At 41.4% G+C, this 20,138-nt stretch overlaps 1 non-coding gene across 1 annotated transcript; it reads left to right on the top strand.

The window, feature by feature from the left end:
- Positions 1-19,643: 19,643 nt before the first annotated feature.
- LOC141593501 (small nucleolar RNA R71) lies at positions 19,644-19,750 on the top strand. Its single transcript, XR_012521580.1, has one exon. It is a non-coding gene; the product is annotated as a small nucleolar RNA R71 (small nucleolar RNA).
- Positions 19,751-20,138: the final 388 nt, after the last annotated feature.

Below are 20,138 nucleotides of genomic sequence, written 5' to 3'. Positions count from 1 at the left end.
TACAGCTAATAAAACAAACAAAAACTGCACAAAACTACTGCTGGTCGCCCTCCAGCTCCGCAACTCTCACCGCAAGAGCGGCAATCTCGGCGTCTCGAACCTCGAGCTCCCTCAACAAGCGATTTGTCTCCTCCCGAGACTGGGTCAACTCTCGCTCCAGCTCGCGGTCACCCTTTATACAACAAAATTGGTTCATCAATCATTCCAAGCAATTACAAGAAAAGTTGGAAAATCAAAATTGGGCTCATGTCAATCATTTCAAGAAAAATCGGAAAATCAAAATTCAAAAAAAGAACAAGCACGAGGTTCATACCTGACGACCTCGACCGCCGATAAGTGCCTCGACGGCAGTAGCTCCCAGCCGGTTGGCCATCCTCCATAACGCCACGAACCGAGATGGCGCGACCTGCATTCTCAAAAAGAAGTTCTCAATAATCGAACAAGCTCAATCAAATGTGTTCTTACACAACAAAAAACATATACTAAGCAAAAATTAGAAGTTTACCCTCCGAATCAGATGCTGCCAGTCATCCAGGCCAGCATCTGTCACAGCCACGTCAAAGTCACGCAACTCGGAGATCGTCGTCCTCCCGGTCGCGTCAGTGTACTCGAGGGGCTCGGGGTACTTTGGGGGCCCGATACCCGCCGCCTCAACCTCCTGCAAAACCAAATGTTTCTCATTTATCGATGATCTTTCATCATAGTTCTCAAAAAAATCAAGTAAAGAAAAAGGGTAAAGGTGCTAAGCACTACCGGCCAGTACGCCAACCTCCCGTAGAGGAACGCCGAGTAGTCCTCGCCAGGAAGAAGGAGGGCGTCACCACTAGCGCCAGCGAAGTCCGCCTCCCTCTCTGCCTCAGAAGGCTCCCTGATCATCGTCTTAGGAGGATCGATGGGAACCGTCAACACGTCCCGAAAGCACTGACGAGCCAAGCGCTAGCCCAAGTACCACACAGGACCCATCGACGTCCTCAACAGCAGTCGGCTCGAGCTCCTAGGTCAAAGGACCTTAGCCACAAAAGGAGGCGTGTCAGCGTACTCCGCCCAAGGCCTGGGCACCCACTAGGACAAGATATACAAAGGAATCATTCTTATGATTAATTTAAAAAGCAATATAGAAGCAAATGGATATATATGAGATGCTTACGCTGTCTAGCTGGAGAGCGTTCACGTCCCACCGGTAGACACCACGAGAAGAACGCTTGCTCCTCGTCCTGCACATCACCCAATCCCTCACGACGGGATAGGTCCTCTCCAGCGGCTCCGTCCTCCTCGGCGAGAGACTCGGAAAGTAGGAGTACACCCACGCCTGCAAAGCAAAATAGTTAATGACGATCTTTCGTAATTTGATAAGGAAAGGAATTTATTTTGATCTAAATGAAGGTTCATACCTCCAAGCGATAGTCCGGTCCGACAGCGCCAGGAGAAGTCCCCTTCTCCATCAACTCCGGACGAACCATGGCCCTCATGAAGCGGATGAGGACTGCAAAACCAGCACTGACCCAGTCCCAACGCCCTAGGGAGCTCAGGTCATAAAGGAAGGGAAGAAGCTTCGTCGACAGCCTCTCGCCCTTGTCTCCGAGGTAGATCGAAGACAGAAACCACCAAAGCCACAAACGGGCCCTCTCGCACCGGTGACAGGAGGAGGAGCCGTCTCCCTCCCGTCAATCGTCACCGGCGCACGGGTCTTCCCCGCAAAGTAGTCTCGGACATAGGAACCCGGGCACCAAACCGGGCATCAGAACACCTTCGGCGACAAGTTCCAACCGATCAACCTCCTAGCCTCGGCCAAGTCCACCCTCATGGCGCCTCCGCCACTCCACGCCTCGATCCCGCACGGCGGACTAGAAATCATACCGTAGTCCTCCAGAGTGACTCTCACCTCACCAAAAGGCATGTGAAACGTGGAAGTCGTATCCCAGAATCGGTCCAAGAAAGCGCAGACCAGGCTAAGGTTAGCCCGCAGCTTCCTCTTCGCGATATCCCTCCAGGCCTGCACCAAAGAACCGAACGCTCCGCGCTCGATCATGGCGCGCTCCTCCGCCGGCAGCCGCTCTTTCCACTCAATCGCTGTCGTGTAGCCCGAGAACCACTTGATTTTCCCGGCCTCCTATTATGATTTGAAACAAGAGCTATCTTTAGTTTTGAATGAAAATTGAAAGAGATATGAAGAAATGAATGAAAGAAGAGGGGTGATGAGTAGTGAATTCCTATTTACCAAACTCTTCAGAGTCCTGTAGGACAGGTGACCCTCTGCAGCCCACAGCAAGTGCCTACTCTCCTAGGTCTCAGCCCACGCAGGAGCTCCTCTCAGATGACGACCTCCTCGTCCAACGTTGGCCCGTCTTGGGGCCTCTTCCTCCTCGACATCCTCCTCCTCATGGATCTCGTCCTTAGCAGCCATCACCGCAGCGGTGAAGGCCTACTCTAAAGCCTCCTCAACAGTAGCAACGTCTATCTCCATGGGAGTCCTCCCAGAAGTAGAAGCCTCATCACCTGCAACATTAAAGCAAATTTAGGCCGCGTCACGTGACGACAAGCCTTGGTTAAGGGATTTTCAAGCCTTTGAAAGCCCTGGAACCACTCTTTTCTCGCCATCTTTGGCCATATTCTCACCAACCTGATCACTCATGTGGTAATTTGGGTCAAGTCAAGCCTAATTTGAAGCCTAGTTCCGGGTTCGAGTCAAAATTTCGGCAGCATTTCGTTATAACGGCGATTATGCCCTAGAAAAGTGTCTTGGAAAAGCTATCACAAACCAAAATTCCGAGATGGTAGGATGTTTACCCATCATTCAAGGATTCCAAATATCAAGTTTCATCGCAAATGGGCAATCCTAAGGCTATTTTCGAAGCAATTTACGGTTTAGCTGTGAAACCGTCTCAAATTTCACTCAAAGGCTCAAAACTCAACGAAAATTCGAGACAAATACATGGTTATGTTCCTTATACTACCAATTATCCGTTTCTAATGTCAATTTCACAAGGCAAATGCATTTGGGCAAAAAGCCCCAAATTTTCGATCAAATTGGGTCATAAACCCTAATTTTTCGATCCAAAATTAAGCCAATACCGAAGATTAATGGAAGAATAAGACGCATACCTCGATTAGTCATGATTAATGCAAGCTTTTGGATCAAACCTTGGCGGAAATGGTGAAGATTTGAGAGAGAAAGAGAGGATTTATGTTTCGAAATAATGATTTCAACTCCTCTGATTATCGCGTTTTTATGCAGGAAAAATACTTTGGGGAATAGACGCAGCAGGCGCTGCGCCTCTTCCAAGAGACGCAGCTCTTGTTGTGCCTCTTCCTTGTGTTCCCTCCATACGAATTTTTAAAAATTCGTTATGAGTTCGTTATTTGTGGGCCCATCTTTGGTGCGCCTCTTCCCCGATGCTATTTTATCCTTTTGGTCCGTGTGACGTTTGTCTTTCGTTCCGGCCCGCATTTTCCGAGCCAGCAGCAGACTGTTGCATATTTCTTCCAAAACCTTTGCTTGTCGCAACGAGCATTTATTCCTTCACAGGTGTTTCGACACGCCTTCATTATAACGAGAGTAAGCGGATATACTTTCCTTCTCACGACATGGAGATCAGCATTGTTTCCTCTCAGCAGTTCCTGCCCGTGTCCTGCTATTCGCATTATTTCTCGAAGACTACCCAAGCAGCCTTCTCTCAGCAGTTCCCGCCTGTGTCCTGCTATTTCGCAATTATTTCTCGAAGACTATCCAAGCAGTCTTCTCTCGGCAGTTCCCGCCTGCGTCCTGCTATTCGCCTTATTTAGCCCTCACGCTTGACCTTCACTCAATAGCTCCCATGTAGCTCCGGAAGCGTCTCGAGAAGAAGTCTCAGGTATGGTCCCTTCTTATGGCTGGCGAGCCTCCTTACGTAGTCTAATGGACTTTAAACGACCCTCCCCGATAGTCGACAGACTCTAAAATGTTCCCGACGACAGGTCCTTGGCTAAGACCCCTTGAGCCGCCTCGCGTCGCCATAGTCGTCAGGTTGTAATCTTCGATTGACCAGATGGCTATACTTTGACTTTCGCCTTGTCCAAGCCTCAGTCAAAGTGGGGGCTCTGTAGATACCTCATTTCTGCACCTCTCGCAAACCACCCGGTGATGATTGGGCCGCATGTTTGCTACGCGGAACGATTTGTGATGGTTCGTAAGTTTATCATCAAGTGATTGCTCAAATATTAATGTCTACCTCTTAGTTGTCATCTACGTGCCGATACGGTCGTTTTGACAGTAATTAGAGTACATTTGGAGTCCGGGCCTAAAACCGTCTTTATTTTCTGATAACCGTTGAATCCCAAGTCAGAATGTTCTGGAATGTTCCGGATATTTCTATTCCATATTTCATAATTTTCATCCTTTGGTAAACAATTTCCCGAAATATTCATATAAAATATTAAGGAAAACCAAATTATTCCGTCCTACAATAACTTAAATACGGAAATCTTTCTTCCACAGGAGGAAACCACTTGGGAACAGACGCAGCAGGTGATGCGCCTCTTCCAAGAGACGCAGTTCCTGCTGCGCCTCTTCCCAGGTCCTTTTCTGCGTAATTTTCGTATCTTTTTTATATCTTTCCGAGATTCACTTCCAAAGAGTCTCCGAAACCCTAATTCCTTCACGTGATTAGTATAAATAAGAGCCTTCGCTCTTCATATTTCACACGCGAGTGTCCGCCCTTCTCTTCTCCCTTTGCATTTTAGACCTTTGTTCTTACTTTTTGGCCTCTACGTGCTTGAACTTTCGACCACGTAAGCTCGGATCCTTCTGAGTACCAGCCTCGTTTGCATGACCGACCAATTTGACCAACTCCACAATCAATCAACTTAATCAATTCGTTTTAATTCCTCTTACGAGGGAACTTTCGTTACATTCGCGTCGAACATCACTAATCGATATCTTAGTCCTTCTCGTTTCGTCAAACATGTAAGTCTGAGGGTGTATAATCTCTCTTTATTTATTGTTATTTACTTTTTGTATCATTATTGTAAGGTTTATGTCGAAAACACCTTTTAAAACCGATTTCTAAAACCGTGCTTTAAAACCCTTTTTACGGATTTCCAGAAGACAAACCGTCGAGAAAGGACGCAGCAACTGCTGCGCCTCTTCGAAGGAGCGCAGTACCTGCTGCGCCTCTTCGTGAGGCTGCCGCAGTTCCTGCTTCCTTTCTTCTTCCTTCGTCCTCTGTAATTCGTTAAGTACTTGTTTTGTTTCGTTTGTTCCTTAATTCTCTGATAGCATAGCATACTAATTTCACATGTATATTGCTTATCATTCATTAACACGTTTTATTCGTCATTAAATTCGACTTAAATCCCTTATAATCCAATATTTGCGGGTTTTCGTCATTAAATTCAATCCGGGTTGTAGAAATTCAATTCGTTCATATTGAGTTTCTGGAATTCGATCCTTTGATATATTTTCATCTGTTTATTGTCATATGCGTCGCATGCTTGTCATTAATTTGTTATGTTTAGTTTATTTCATTCACTCATGTCACTAATTAATCATTCGTTGATGTAAATAATTCGTTTAATTCCATCTTATCCGTGTTTTATTGTTTTATGACCCTTAATCACATGTAAATAACCTACTAATCACTTTCATCCGAGTAAATAATTTAATCAATCATTAAATTTACCCACGAGTATTAACAACACGCAATTAAACACAACCAGAATTCAGGTCAGAATGATGCAAAGAATCGCTGCGCGCCTATTCCAAGGGACGCAGCTCTGCTGCGCCTGTTCCGGGTTGAATTCTGTCTCTGAACTCCGTTGTTGCCTTGACCTAGTTTAATTAGCTTACGTATAATCAACTATTATTCGTATTATCACCTTCTATTTTGTTCGTTAATTCATTATTTTGTTCTTTTTTTCTCAAATTATCCGTTTTAAAGGTATTTTCGACATAAATCGCTAAACCCAAAGTAATTATTGTAATTTTCATTATTGTAATTTTCGTTGTATTATTTATCGCATTTGTATGATTCATTTGTATGTTTTTACATGTAATTTAACATTAAATCTTACTTCGACCCAATTGTATGCTAATTACGTGTTTACCGACATAGCCTAATTCTTCACATGCAATGATTAAAACTTGGATGTTGCATTGCATGCATATAACCGACGATATATCTGGTATAAATGATGTCCCTAATCATTAGTAGAGGCCGCTATCGAGGCGGGCGGGATTAGGTGTTCGATCAAAAGAGCTTCCTAATACGTACCCTCACCCCTTACTCCAGATCTCCGTGAACACCCGTGTTCATTGGCATCCACGAGAGTCATTCTAGACATAGAATGCTAAGGGTAACGATTGCTTAGTGTTCATGTCTCTACTTTGTGTCTTGACATGGCACGAGGTATTCGAACGGTTCCAATTTCCCATAAAAATTTGTGGCGACTCCAACAAAAATGCAAACGCTTGTTCTCTTCCTCCCAAGCGCACCCGTGGGCCTCCGCTGTCCACAGCTGTGCCTGTGTCTGGTCGGTGGGTGCAGGAGTAGGAGTCGGAGTAGGGGTCAGGATGGGAGTAGCCGTGGAAGGCTGGACACTCCCAGAAGGTGTGGACCCCTCTCCAGTCTCAAGTCTACGCCGCTTCTTGGCGGCGGGTAAAGTGGGAGGTGGTCGGAGTGGAAGGTGGTAGTCATGCAGTGGTGGAAGTCGGACGCCCCTAGCGACAGTAGGCAAAGGGGCTAGACGGGGGAGAGTGTCACAAGGTAGGTCTACAGATAAGGAACCGTCTATCTTCCATGTCTAGTAGTCCGTGGTCAGCCAATGCTGACAGTGCATGGCATCCAGGCTCAAGTACATCTCTCCCCGGAGGTACGGTAAGTCACGAGGCCAGACGGGGAAAAGGGAACGGACAAGAATGGTGGCCATGCCACCGCAAGCAATAGATCCCGTGATCTTCAGCACCTGGGCCTGGAAGTACTGGGCGGTTAGATACGCGATGTTGAGGGTAAAGGGACCCTCGCAGTCAATGTTCAGGTAACCGCCTAAGATGGAGAGCTCGTTGTTGTTGATGTTGTTTGGCTCCTTTGGGCCAAAAATGATGCTCCCCATCAGTCTAAGAAAGTAACGGGCAGGGGGAAGGTGGACCTGTGCGAGCTTTCGCTCGGGAAAGGTGGTATGGGCCAAGGTCCCCCAAAGCTGAACAATGACCCTCCTAAGGCCAGTAGCGTCGCCCGTAGAGGAGAGGCCAAGTCTACTACCAAACTCTTCCAAAGTCATCGAAAAAGTCCGGTTGAACAACCGGAAAGACACAGAAGAACTAGTGGGGGCAGCGTCGTGTGCCCCGGAGGAGAAGGTGAAAGAGCTGAGGAACTCAAGACTCAGCTCCAGAAAGGTACGGCCACTCATAGTAATGAGTCCGGCCATCCCCGGGCCCCGTAAAAGCTCACAAACTGACTCGTAGATGCCGAGTCTCTCAAGTGCCGGTTTATCTAAAACCGGGTAGGTAAAAACTCACAGCGTAGGAGGTTATAAAACCTTTTACGATGTACACCATTAATGAAAATTACCTGAGAGTAGTCTGGGTGAGAGTCGAGGGAGTTATCCCCTCGAACAGTGATCGTGCCAGAAGGAGCAGCTGAAGTGGAAGTGCTGGGAGCTGGTGTAGAACGGGAACATCCACGACCTCTAGAACCTGAAGTGGAAGCCCGTCCAGTGACGGTGCGAGGAACTAAGGCCGCTCTAAAGGCAGCTGCGACTGCAGGTGAGTCCGCCACAGGTGTGCTCACCGTGGTTGGAGTAGAGGCTATGGCTGCTGTGAATACCACTAACGAAGAAAGACTAGCAGCAGTGCTAGCAGTGGTGGTGGTGGTTGTAACTGAAGTGGCAGCCGAAACGGAGCTAGCAGCAGTGCTAGCTGGCGTAAAAACAGTACCGGCGGCTGAAACTAAGAACACAGAAGTGTTGGCCGGTGCGGGGACGGTAGTAACAGCAGGGACTACCGTCTCAGACAGAGACAAAGACGGATTGGCAGAAGAGCTCGACGAAGGCATTGAGCTAGAGTCTATCCTGAATAAATAGGGCAAGGGAATTGATAAGAAAACAGCGGCTAAACAGCATGAAAACCAGCATGGTAACGGCATGACAATCCCAAACAGTAGAAAAATTCGACTACAGCCCGAAAATTCCAAATATTTCCTCAAAATTTCGAAATGAAGCATGTAAACAGCGATAGGGGCAGGGTAGCAAGCATCAACAGCAGCAACTAAACAACAAATGAAGTTGACTAAGCATATGACAACATCAAAACCAAGCTTACAGTTGAAAATTTCGACTGTAAAGACCCCTAAACGCAAATTTCGCGCAAAATTTGAATTAAACATGTAAGATTCAATGAGGCATGGGAATTAAGCATCAAGTAGTGTAAACTAAACAAGGAAACGAAATTTAAGTCGAAAATTTCGACCCACAACTGAAATCGAAACCCTAATTCCTAATACACTTCATAAAAGGCATAATTAATGAAATTAAAATGCAATAAGGTGTAGAAATTACTTACTTGATGCTAGCGATCCTACAAAGAAGAATTAATCGACAAGAAATAAGCAAATTAGGCGATTTTTGAACGAAAACCGCGGAACCCTAATCCCCTCAATAGACCGTGTAAATGGGCGTGAATCAAAGGGGAAAAAGAGGGCAAATGACGATTAATCAACAATAAGCACAATGTAGGTGACGGATTTGGTAAAAGGTGATCGAGGCCATTTCGTGTTCACAATTAAGTATATGTGGTCGTTGGTCAATGGTCGATACAAAACACAATTTATACTCCACAAACAACTCTACAATTAGTAAAGAGGCAAGTAAAGGTCGGATCCCAAGGGACGGGTATTGAAATGAGAATTCTATTGTAACTAGTAGTGTCTAAGGGGTGTCACAAATTGGGTTGATGTAGAAGGTTACTAAACTAAAATAGCAATGAAAATAAACTAGCAAGATGAATAAAATAAGGGGTGTAAACAATTGATTAAAGGCACTAGGGTGTCATGGGTTCATAGGGGAATCATGGGATATGATCATACAAACATGTTCTCAAATTATAAGCAAGCAATTATTGTTGTGATGGATTGAGTTGGGTTATATCTTACAATCCTAGGAAAGTTTGGGTCCCGGAGCCGAATCGATTAGATTGTATAACACCTACAAGTCGACTTAATCTTTCCTACTCAACACATGCATGGTCTAACAAGACTCGAGTTGGGTTATGTCTTACAAGTCAAGTTGAAAGGATAGAAGATGATAGTAAATGCAAGGATTCATAGGCTTAGCATTTCATCAAATATAACATGTGCATGTATTAAGATCAAAACAAGCAAGCAAACACTACTACAAATGAGCACTTGGGCCACGGCTAAATTCGTGGCGCAAGTACTAAATTTCCGTGGCTAAATCATTTTGCCACGGGAATACCTTCTGTGGCGCAAGTGGCCGTGGCAAAGGGATAGCCACGGGAAAAACAAGAACGTGGCTATTATTGAATTTTTGGCCACGGATTCTCTCGTGGCTTATAACTCTCGTGGCCAAAGAAATTTCCCGTGGCGAAAAAATAATTCCCGTGGCAAACATTATATATGAAAATTAAATAAATAAAACGTAAAATAATTTTTTTATTTTTCATAATGGGTATTTTATCATATACGGAACCGTGACAATCTAGGTAATTGTTTCGCTAGTTAACTTGATTCATTTGAACGTTATTTCGTTTCACGAGTCATGCATTTGTGAGCATCGGAGAGGCTTCCCAGGAGGTCACCCATCCCAACACTACTCTCACCTGAGCACACTTAACCGTAGAGTTATTTTGATGTGCCACCGAAATTGAATGTTACCTTTGTTGATATAATTAGCACTTTGAATCCTTTTAAGTTTATTTTTTTCTTTCAAATCTTACCTTTAGTACTATTTAATTACATAAATGTTAAATGTTTTACAATTTTTGCGGGAAAAACATTATTTTGGCCGAAACAATTAAATTTTCGACATTAACCTCCTGATTAATGATTTTGACATCATTTTTTTTGCCCAAGTCGAAAACCATTTTCTCCAAAAAGTAAAATTAATTGTGTTTTCCTAACATTTTTTATTTCTTTTGTTTATCGACATACTTATTTTCATTTCTCATGTACTCATTTTTTCGTATATTTTTCTTCGCAAATTCTATTATATAACCGTTGTACCTGCGATATGAAAAATGAGACCATTTTTTGGTAAAATAATTACCGCTTTTTATAATTAAAGGTCTTTTTTCCCCAAATTGATCACTATTAACCAAAAAATAGTCACTTTTTTACCCAAAAACCACGAAAAAGATTATTGTACAAAAGAATCGCTTATTTTCCTAAACTGATTTCTCTTTGTTATGATTTATCGTTTTTTTCTTAAAATTTTCACATTATTTGCACATGTGACTTTAAATTATTATAATTTATATATATTTTTCCGTGTGATGCGATCATTTTCAATGAAAAAAATTTCAATTTTTTTTTTTCTCAGCAAGTTAAATTTTACGTAAATTTTTCACGGTACCCTCGACTTTTGACAGATTACATATGGTACCCTTTTTTTAAAGTTTTTACATATGCTACCTCTATATTTACGTTTTTCAGTCTCAGAATACCCTTTGACAAACTTCCGTCATGACGCCGCTACTCATATGCCTTGTGACGCCTTTTTTTGTTATCTAATACACTATCAATTCATCATCTAATAATACCTAAATCCTTATTTTGTCTAATAAACTAACATTTAGTACCTAAATAATATAACAATAACAACATAACATGCACAATTACTCATTAAATTACTTATAGGAGTAAAGACGTTATGACGAAATTTCCCCAATGAGTATTCTGGGAATGAAAAAGGTAAACACAAGGGCAACATAAGTAGAAACTTAAAATAAGGGGTACCATGCGTATTCTGGCAAAGTTCGAGGGTACCATTGGAAATTTCCGTAAATTTTATATCAAATTCAAATTTTTCATAAATATACTATAAATAAAGTTGGAAATAAAATTTTGAATGAAATAGTTTAACAATATATTAATTTTGGATTTTCAAAGATAAATGGTAAATAACTTTTTTATTCAATTTGATATGCTATATCTTTAAATGTGATACGATCATTTAAGATTGTTATTCAAGATTATAAAGTTTAATTTAAAAAAGTAAAAGAAATTCACGACTTTAATAAATAGAGTATATATTAAAACAATTTTTTTTAAATTATCAATATTTTGAAAAACCTACAAAACATAAATGTGATCTGTAAAAAATCAAAAAATTAGACGATAAACTTTTCTTTGCTTGCATATAAGTTTATAAAATTTTAAAATTTCTTATTAAATTAAATAAAACAATAAAAAATATTAATTAAATTAATCAAAGTGTTTCTAAATTTTTATATTCAAATGTATTTTCATATTATTATATTTAATTAAATTTCATTCGATTTAAGTCGGAAAAGATACTACTTCCACGGTGTTTGTTGTTCGTGGCTAAAATAATATTTGCCACGGAACAATTCGTGACTAAATAAAATTTCGCCACGGGTGTGACATAGGCCGTGGCTAAAATGATTATTTGCCACGGGTGTAGCCTAATTCGTGGCGGAAGTGACTTTTTGCCACGGGAAAAATTATCCTGTGGCATGAATTTTTTTCCAAAATAATGAATAAGTTTTTCCCGTGGCTAAGCAAAATTTAGCCACGAATTGTGAGTTCCCGTGGCATAATTCGTGGCGCAAGTGATGATTTGTTGTAGTGAAATAAGATATGAAAGCATATTGATTTAAGCATGAATCATCCCCATGATGGTTTCCCCTAATCACCCATTAAACCCTAGCTAAGAGACTACTCACTCATTATCATATTGATCATGCTAGAAAGGTTGTCAATCATACTAACATAATGAAACATGATGAATAAATGAAAGTAATTAGCAATAATTAAAAAGGGATTAAGAGATTATACCTACTAATGATTCCAATAATAAAGCAAGAATAATAGAAGTACTTGAATCCTAGATTGAGAGGTTGTCAATCTCCCAATAATAACCCAAATAATCTTCAATTACCCAAAATAAAGGAAGAACAAGAGAGAGATTAAAGAACTAAAACTTGGATTAAAACTTGATTAATACTTGATTACAATATTAAAGACAGATTTGATTGATATTGACTACACTAATTATTGATAAGAAGAACATGCTCCTCTAATTAGCCTAATGGGGTATTTATAGTGAAAATTAGGGAGGATGAATTAGGGTTAACTAAGGGCTAAACTAGTAATTACAATTTTTAAGTTGAGCAAGGAAAAGCCGGTATTTTCTGAGAGAAGGGCTTCTCTTTTCGTAGCTTGAAGAATGAAAAACGTGTCTTTGTCATCAAATCCGTGCGGATTGAGCGGGGACGGCCGGATCTGGGCTGAGGAATCCGAGCGGATTCAAGAGAGGGACGCTCGGATTGTGCTGGGGGAATCCGAGCGGATTCCAAGGTGGGACGCTCGGATTGGGCTGGACGGACGGATTTGGTACAATCCGTTCGGATTGTTGGTCAGCTTCAATTCTTCTTCTTTTTCTTCCCTTTTCTTCATAAATTCCTTGGGGATTTCCTCGGGGACTCAAGGATCCTTTTCTCAACATTGCTCTTCTACTATGATATGTACAAAGGCCTTCTAGTCTTGTCTCTCCTTGATGCTTGGTCATTGAATACAATCAACTTAGCCTCGTTTTGCCATGAAAATGCGAGATTCTTACTCCTTTCCTACCAAGGGATCAAAATCTCAAAGAATATGCAAAACAAAGAACTAAAGATAAGAAATGACCCAAATAGGCACTAAAAAGCATGGAAACAATGGTAATTCGGGGGCTAAATATGCGCCAATTATGGTCACATCAAATATCCTCAAACCGAACCTTTGCTCGTCCCGAGTAAAGAGGTGACAAAGACTAGGACCAATACTAACCTAACCTAATAATAATAGCCGATATGAGACAATTAGCGGGTCTCACTCCGCCCCTTCAACTCACAACAAGACAACCATGAGGTAGGATGCCTTCTTGCAAGGCAAGGTGGGTCTTGCCAAAATGGCGACACATCCAAACATTAAAGCACATAAAATCAAGTAATGGATGCATCTACAAAAGAATAGCCACTTTCCTCATCTAAGTGGCGGAAATTATCTACAAGGGAAGCAATTCAAGGGTACACAATCCTTCATAGATGCAATTTGTTCAAACTACTAAGCCTAGAAGGATACCAATAAATCACCTCCAAAAGGTGTCAAGCTAGGGTACCTTTGTCCTCAATCGTTAAATGCTTTTGTCAAGAGTAGACTCCCTATGGTGTTAGAAACACTGGAGGATCGCGGAATTCCCCCTCTTGCCTAGACAAGAAGAAGGGTCGTCCCCTCTCTACCATGCACAAAAATGGATACGATGGATAAAGGGATCGATAGTATTTGAGTTTCATTTTGGGAGTTTGCTTTCATTTTTGTTTTTCCCCCCAATTTCATTTGGCATTTGACATTTGAGAACACTTTCTTTGCCATTTCTTTTTGATTTTTGGCTTTTCAATACTTGACAACCTTTTGCATTTCTTTTTGAACATTTTCAAAGTCACCCCATATGTAGGGAGGGTGCCTTGTATTTGAAGCTTTAGGAGTCTATTTTTGCTTCTCTTTTCTTTTGATGCATTTTGCAAACTTTCTTTCACTTTTCATTTCATTGAACTCAAATTGATTTCTTTTTGTGCCCATTCCCTTTGATGACAAAAATGTATGGTAGAACATGGATGAATGATGGAAGTATGCATGGTTTCAAGGGTCACCTTGGAATAAACGGTAGCCAAGGAGTTATCACACCACAAGGTACTCTTGACTAGGCCTTAAACTATGGGTCAAAGGATACTAGCATGACACATCCTAGGGTGTTTTACAAGTATTCTAACAAGCAAAGTCTTAAGAATAAAAAGCATCTACTAGGGCCTATATACACTTGTCAAGCTTCCCAAGTAGACGGTTTCGCAAAATTTTTCTAACATGCAAACTACATGCCATGATGCAACTAACATATACACATCCTAATGCAAATGATTCTACCAACTAATATGGCATATAAACTAAATGCAAGTCCTAAGTTCACATTGTTTTACCGCATCAATCAAAATAAAGCCACATAGTCATTAACATAAAGAGGAAAAAGGAGATTGGAAAGATCATACCATGCGGTCTTCAATATCCTCATGTCTCGGATGTGGCGTAGTCAATCAAAGTGAACAAGGATAAACAAACACAATATATACAAGACAATATATACAAAGGAAATGAACTTGTTTTTTGTTTTTCAATTTTTTTTCAATTTTTAATGATTTTTTTGAAATTTTTTCAATTTTTATGGTTTTTTGAATAAGAGTTAAGTGTTAGAATTCCCATCCCCACACTAATATGGGCATTGTCCTCAATGGCCAAAATGATGGAAATTATGCAAAGATGATGCATGATTTCTATACTAAATGCAATTCTACACTAAGCTATACTACATGATGCATGGTTTTTGTTATGACGGAGAGGATAATTTAGATTACCTCTCGTTGTGTATGCATTAACTTCCCCAAACCAAATAAGACACTATTGCTAATGTCAAGGATGGGTATAGTTCATGCACACACTATGCTATGCATGAAACTAGATTGTCATTTTGGATTTTACAAATGGGAACAATAAAGAACACCTCAATGGTACCGAGGTGTGAGTCCTTTGGTGTTGCTAGGACTAAACCAACAATGATCAAAATGAAAATAAAATACAAAGAGATATAGACAAACCGTGGGAGTGTAGGAGTCTCCAAGGCTAGTCTTCCATCATGCTATCATCATCATCACTTCCCTCATGAGAAGTGGTCACATTGCCACTTTCCTTGGCACTTTCTTCATCACTTTCTTCATTATCTTGCTCATCATCATCTTCACCATCTCTTTCTTCATCTCCACTTGCTTCTTCCTCAATATTATCATCAATTTCTTCACCATTTCCAACAACCTCATTGTCTTCCACCACGTCCCTAGATGCACCCGGAAATAAGGCTTCTTTATCCGCCCAACTAGGCAAAGGACAAGATGGATCAAGGAGTCCTTGCCTACCTAGATGTAACAGGGGAGGATATTGAGCCAAATATGCATTCTTCCGATCTTCGTAAGCTTGCTTGTGCATGGCTTGCATAAGAAGAGTGACATAGTCTTTCCCAATTTCAACTCCTTGCGGTTTGAACTCTTCATACACAAAGGGGTAAGGCGGTATAACAATGGAAGAGGAGGGAGTTTCATGATCACCCTTTTGTTGTTGAATGATGTACTCGGTTTCTTCGGATAGGGGAAGTAAATAGTTGGTCCGGTGGACACTTAGACGACAAATCTTCGCGGGTAAAGTGAATGATCGAGCCTCACTAGTAAGCCACCCATACTTGGTGTCAAGGGGATTGTGAGCAACCCACTTGAACTTGTTAATCATGATAGACATATCAATAAGATGGCCACCTTCCTTTGCCTTGTACTTGCTATCCTTATTGAAATTAGGATCAAAGTGCTTGGCTAGGACCGTGACTAGGCCGCCATTAACAATAACGGTTGTACCCTTCTTCCCACTATCAACATGGAGCCATCTATCAACCAATAGCCTCAAAGAATTGTAAGGCTTGGTGTGAATTCTTCCAATATTCAAAGCCGATTCAAGGAGAATAAAATCAAGACTTGTGAAATGATTGGTGTCTTTCCTAGCAATTATGGTATTTCCCACAACTTTGTGCCATACTCTTATGCCCGGATGATGGACCAAAAGAGCACGACAAGCATGAAAATCATCAAATTTCTTCCCGGAGATTGCCTCCCAAAGAGGCTCGGGGTCATACTTCCCATATTGCTTATAATATTTCTCTTCATCGCTAAGACCCAAAATTTCACCCAATTCCTTAAAGGTAATGCGTCTACTAGTGTTAGCTAGACGAAACTCAAGATTTTCCCTATTCTCAACTTTGGTGACTTTTAAAGAACTTAAGAATTCCAAGACAAGGGAGGGGTATGTTACTTCCTTTGTTTCAAACAATTTCTTCAAACCCATGGCATTGAAAAAGGCTTTTGTTTGTTCAAGAACACCCAATTTCTCCAAAGCATCTTTACATATAAATTTGGTGGGTTGAATTGATTTCATAGCAAACTTAGCAAATGTCTTTCTATGGGTATCGGAAATAAAAGTTATCTCCGGATAATGCAAGAGTTGATCGATTACCGGAGTAGAAGGTGATGCTCCCATAGAAGTTTGTTATTGTTGTTGTTGCACTTCCAAGTTTGGTGTTGCTACCACCATTGCCAAAGTTTTCTTTGTTTGGAGAGCTTTTTGCCTTTGAGAGAGAGCCTTTGCCTTTGGTGCCTTTGTTGCCTTTGTTGCACCCTTTGTCCTTGCCATTTGATGAACTAACCAAGAAAAGAATCAAAAATCTTCAATTTGTAGAATGCCCAAATCGATTTGAAGGTGAAAGGCTTTGCCTTTATGAAATCAAAAATCGACTCAAAGGTTGAAGAATTTGTTCTTGGTTTTGATTGTTATTGAAGATGGAGTGATTGATTTGTTGTTTGAAGGATGGTTTGATTTGATTTTGGTGGATTTTGTTGAGGGTTTTTGTTTTTGTGATGGAGAGGATGAGGGTTTTGATGTTTAGGGTAGTGTTTGTGAATGAATGAATGAATGAATGAAGGTAGGGTGGGTTATAAAGAAGTCGACAATTTCAAAACGCAGGGACAATCCGTGCGGATTGGGCGCAATCCGTGCGGATTCTGCAGCTTCAAAATTTTCAAAATCCCGCCTAGAGACGGGCGGATTCTGGGGAATCCGCTCGGATTCTTTTTGAGGGACGGGCGGATTTTGTGCAGGACGGACGGATTTCAGTCCAGAGATTTTTCTTTGTTTTCTTCAGCTTCAAGACGGGCGTCTTGTATAAAAGACGGACGGATTCTGTGAGACGGGCGTCTTTCCAGAAATACGCTCGGATTCTTTAACAGTCAAGAAATTTGCAATTTCAGCTCAGCCCAGGACGGGCGTCTTCTCAGCAGGACGCTCGGATTTGCTGCAGACGGGCGGATTCTCAGGAATCCGCTCGGATTCTTCTCTGTTGTACCCGGATTCACTTCATTCGTGCACAATGCATTTCCCTTATCATTCTTTCTTTCTTTCTTTCAAATCTTGTGTTCTTCATTGTGGGGGCACTACTAAGGCATGAATAGCCTAGGCAATTGCCATCCCCACACTAAGGTAAAGCACTACACATCAATTGAAATTGTTAGTCCCTCCCTCACTTCTCTCTTACATGACAATTATTTTGATCAAAGTAAATAAAAATCCAAAAATGACAAAAATGCAATACAAAAATTGAAATGTAAGTTAGGGAGTTAGAAATATTTACAAGTGGTGGTTTAGGGAGGACTCCACCAAACTCTCATTCTTGATGAGATGTCAAGGGGGCATGTTCAAGGTGTTGTTGATGTTGCTCAACACCTTGAAGAAGTAATCAAAAGCTTGTTCATTGTTATGGTAGAGGTCCTCAATAGACCGTGGCCCTTGTTGTTGATCATGATCGATGGCATGCCCAATGTAGGGATTAAAGATCCCTTCAAATTAAATCGTCCCAAAGACCACAAACTTCATTGAGTTGATCATTTAAAATCTCTTGCTTAGATGGAGACAACTCTCCCAATTTCTTCTCTTGGCCAATGAGGCCATCCTCTTCTTCCTTGGTTGATTTTGATGAGCTTTGCATCACAATTCACTTGCTCTTTGAATGGAGCATCTTCAACTTTCTTCCTCCATTGGAGTTCCGATTTCTTCCTTTCATCTTTTCGGCTATAATGATCAATCATGAAACATGGCTCATGCAAACGAGGATCTCTCATGGTCTTGTCAAGATTAAAAGTTATGCTTTCATCTCCCACTTCTAGAGTGAGCACTCCATGTTTCACATCAATCACCGCACCCGCGGTGTGTAGGAAAGGTCTTCCTAAGATGATTGGAATGTTGGAATCTTCCTCCATATCAACAATGACAAAGTCCACCGGGATGAAAAACTTCCCAATTCGCACGGGGACATCTTCCCATATCCCTAATGGTGTCTTCGTCGATCTATCGGCCATTTGAAGAGTGATATTGGTGCATTTAAGCTCTCCCATTCCCAACCTTTTACTTACCGAGTATGGCATGACACTCACACTAGCCCCTAGATCACATAAGGCTTTGTTGATCGTTGTGTCGCCAATGGTACACGGTATTGAGAAGCTTCCCGGATCCTTTAACTTTGGAGGTGAACTCCCTTGAAGTATTGCACTACTCACCTTAGTGAAGGCGATAGTCTCAAGTTTCCGGATCGACTTCTTCTTTGTGAGGATATCTTTCATGTACTTTGCATAGGCCGGTACGTGATTGATTAATTCCGTGAAAGGAATTGAGACTTCTAAGTTCTTCACAATCTCCATGAACTTTCCAAGTTGATCATCAAATTTGGGCTTGGCTTGACGACTTGGAAAAGGAAGTCTAATCACAATGGGCTCCTTCTCTTTGGCCTTGTCTTCATTTTTCTTTGAACTCTCTTCTTTTGATGATTCCCCTTCTTTGGGGTTTTGCACAATTTCTTCCTTCTCACTAGCTTTCACAACTTCATCCTCAACTTGCTCCTTCGGTGCCTCATATCTTGTACCACTTCTCAAGTGAATGGCACTAACCGTTTCATGTCTAGGGGGATTACTTTGAGGTGGTAATTGCCCCTTTTGTCTTTGTGAGCTTGAAGATGCTAGTTGAGTCAATTGTGTTTCCAACATCTTGGTGTGAGCTAGAATGTTGTTGATGGTGGTGTCTTTTGCTTGGCTATCTTTTTGCATTTGGGTGAAAAATTCTTGTTGATTCTTTTGCATTTGGAGGACCGCTTTTTGGACATCAAAACCTTGGTCATTTTGGTGATTGTATGGATTTTGATTTTGGTAGCCTTGGTTTTGATTGTAAAAGGGTCTTTGATTTTGGTTCCTCATGGGTGGTGGAGTGTATGTTGTTTGAGGGTTTTGAACATTTTGGCTTTTGTATGAGAGATTTGGATGGAACTTGGTGTTTTCATTGTAAAAATTTGAATAAGGGGTACCACTTTTGTAAGCTTGGAAAGCATTAACTTGTTCGGTTGTTCCCCTACACTCACTTGAGTCATGACCCAAAGTTCCACAATTCTCACATATCCCACTTGGGATTGATGAGGATGCCGTCATGGCATTGACATGATGCTTTGATGATTTTGAGTTTTCCTCAAGTCTAGCCATAGCTTGTTCAAACTTCAAGTTGATTGTGTCAATGTGAGCACTAAGTTGAGCACCCAATTGAGTAACGGAGTCCACTTCATACTTTCCTCCTCTAGTAGCCTTGCGAGGTCTACTATATTGTGAATTATGGACCGCCATTTCCTCAATCTTGTTCCATGTTTGATTGTCATCAACTTCGGTGAACATTCCATTTGATCCCATATTGAGAATGTTCCTTGAATCTTCATATAAACCATTCCAAAATTGTTGCACTAAAAACCATTCGCTAAGTCCATGGTGAGGACATGAGCGACAAATACCTTTGAACCGCTCCCAAGCTTCATACAAAGATTCTTCATCCCTTTGCTTAAAACCCGTAATTTGAGCTCTTAGCATGTTAGTCTTTTCCGGTGGGTAGAATTTTTTGTAGAAGGCTAGAGCTAGCTTCTTCCAAGAATCTATTCCAAGGGTGGCCTTATCAAGGCCCTTCAACCATTGCTTTGCGGTGCCGATTAACGAAAAAGGAAATAAGACCCATCTTATTTGGTCTTGAGTCACGCCCGTTTGAGAGATAGCTTCACAATAATCGCAAAAGGTTTCCATATGAGAATGAGGGTCCTCACTAGGCATTCCCCCGAATTGGCTCCTCTCAACTAGTTGGATGAAGGCGGACTTGGCAATAAAATTACCGGTGAGATGTTGTGGTGTAGGAGTACCATTTGGTAGATCCTCCTCGGTGGGTATAGAGTGTGACGAGAATTTAGGCATTGTAGGTGGATTTTGT

The sequence above is a fragment of the Silene latifolia genome, chromosome 7 (assembly GCF_048544455.1).
Source record: "Silene latifolia isolate original U9 population chromosome 7, ASM4854445v1, whole genome shotgun sequence".
Lineage (NCBI taxonomy): Eukaryota > Viridiplantae > Streptophyta > Magnoliopsida > Caryophyllales > Caryophyllaceae > Silene > Silene latifolia.
Note: the sequence above shows the minus strand (reverse complement) of the source record. Positions and strands in the feature narration are given on the sequence as shown.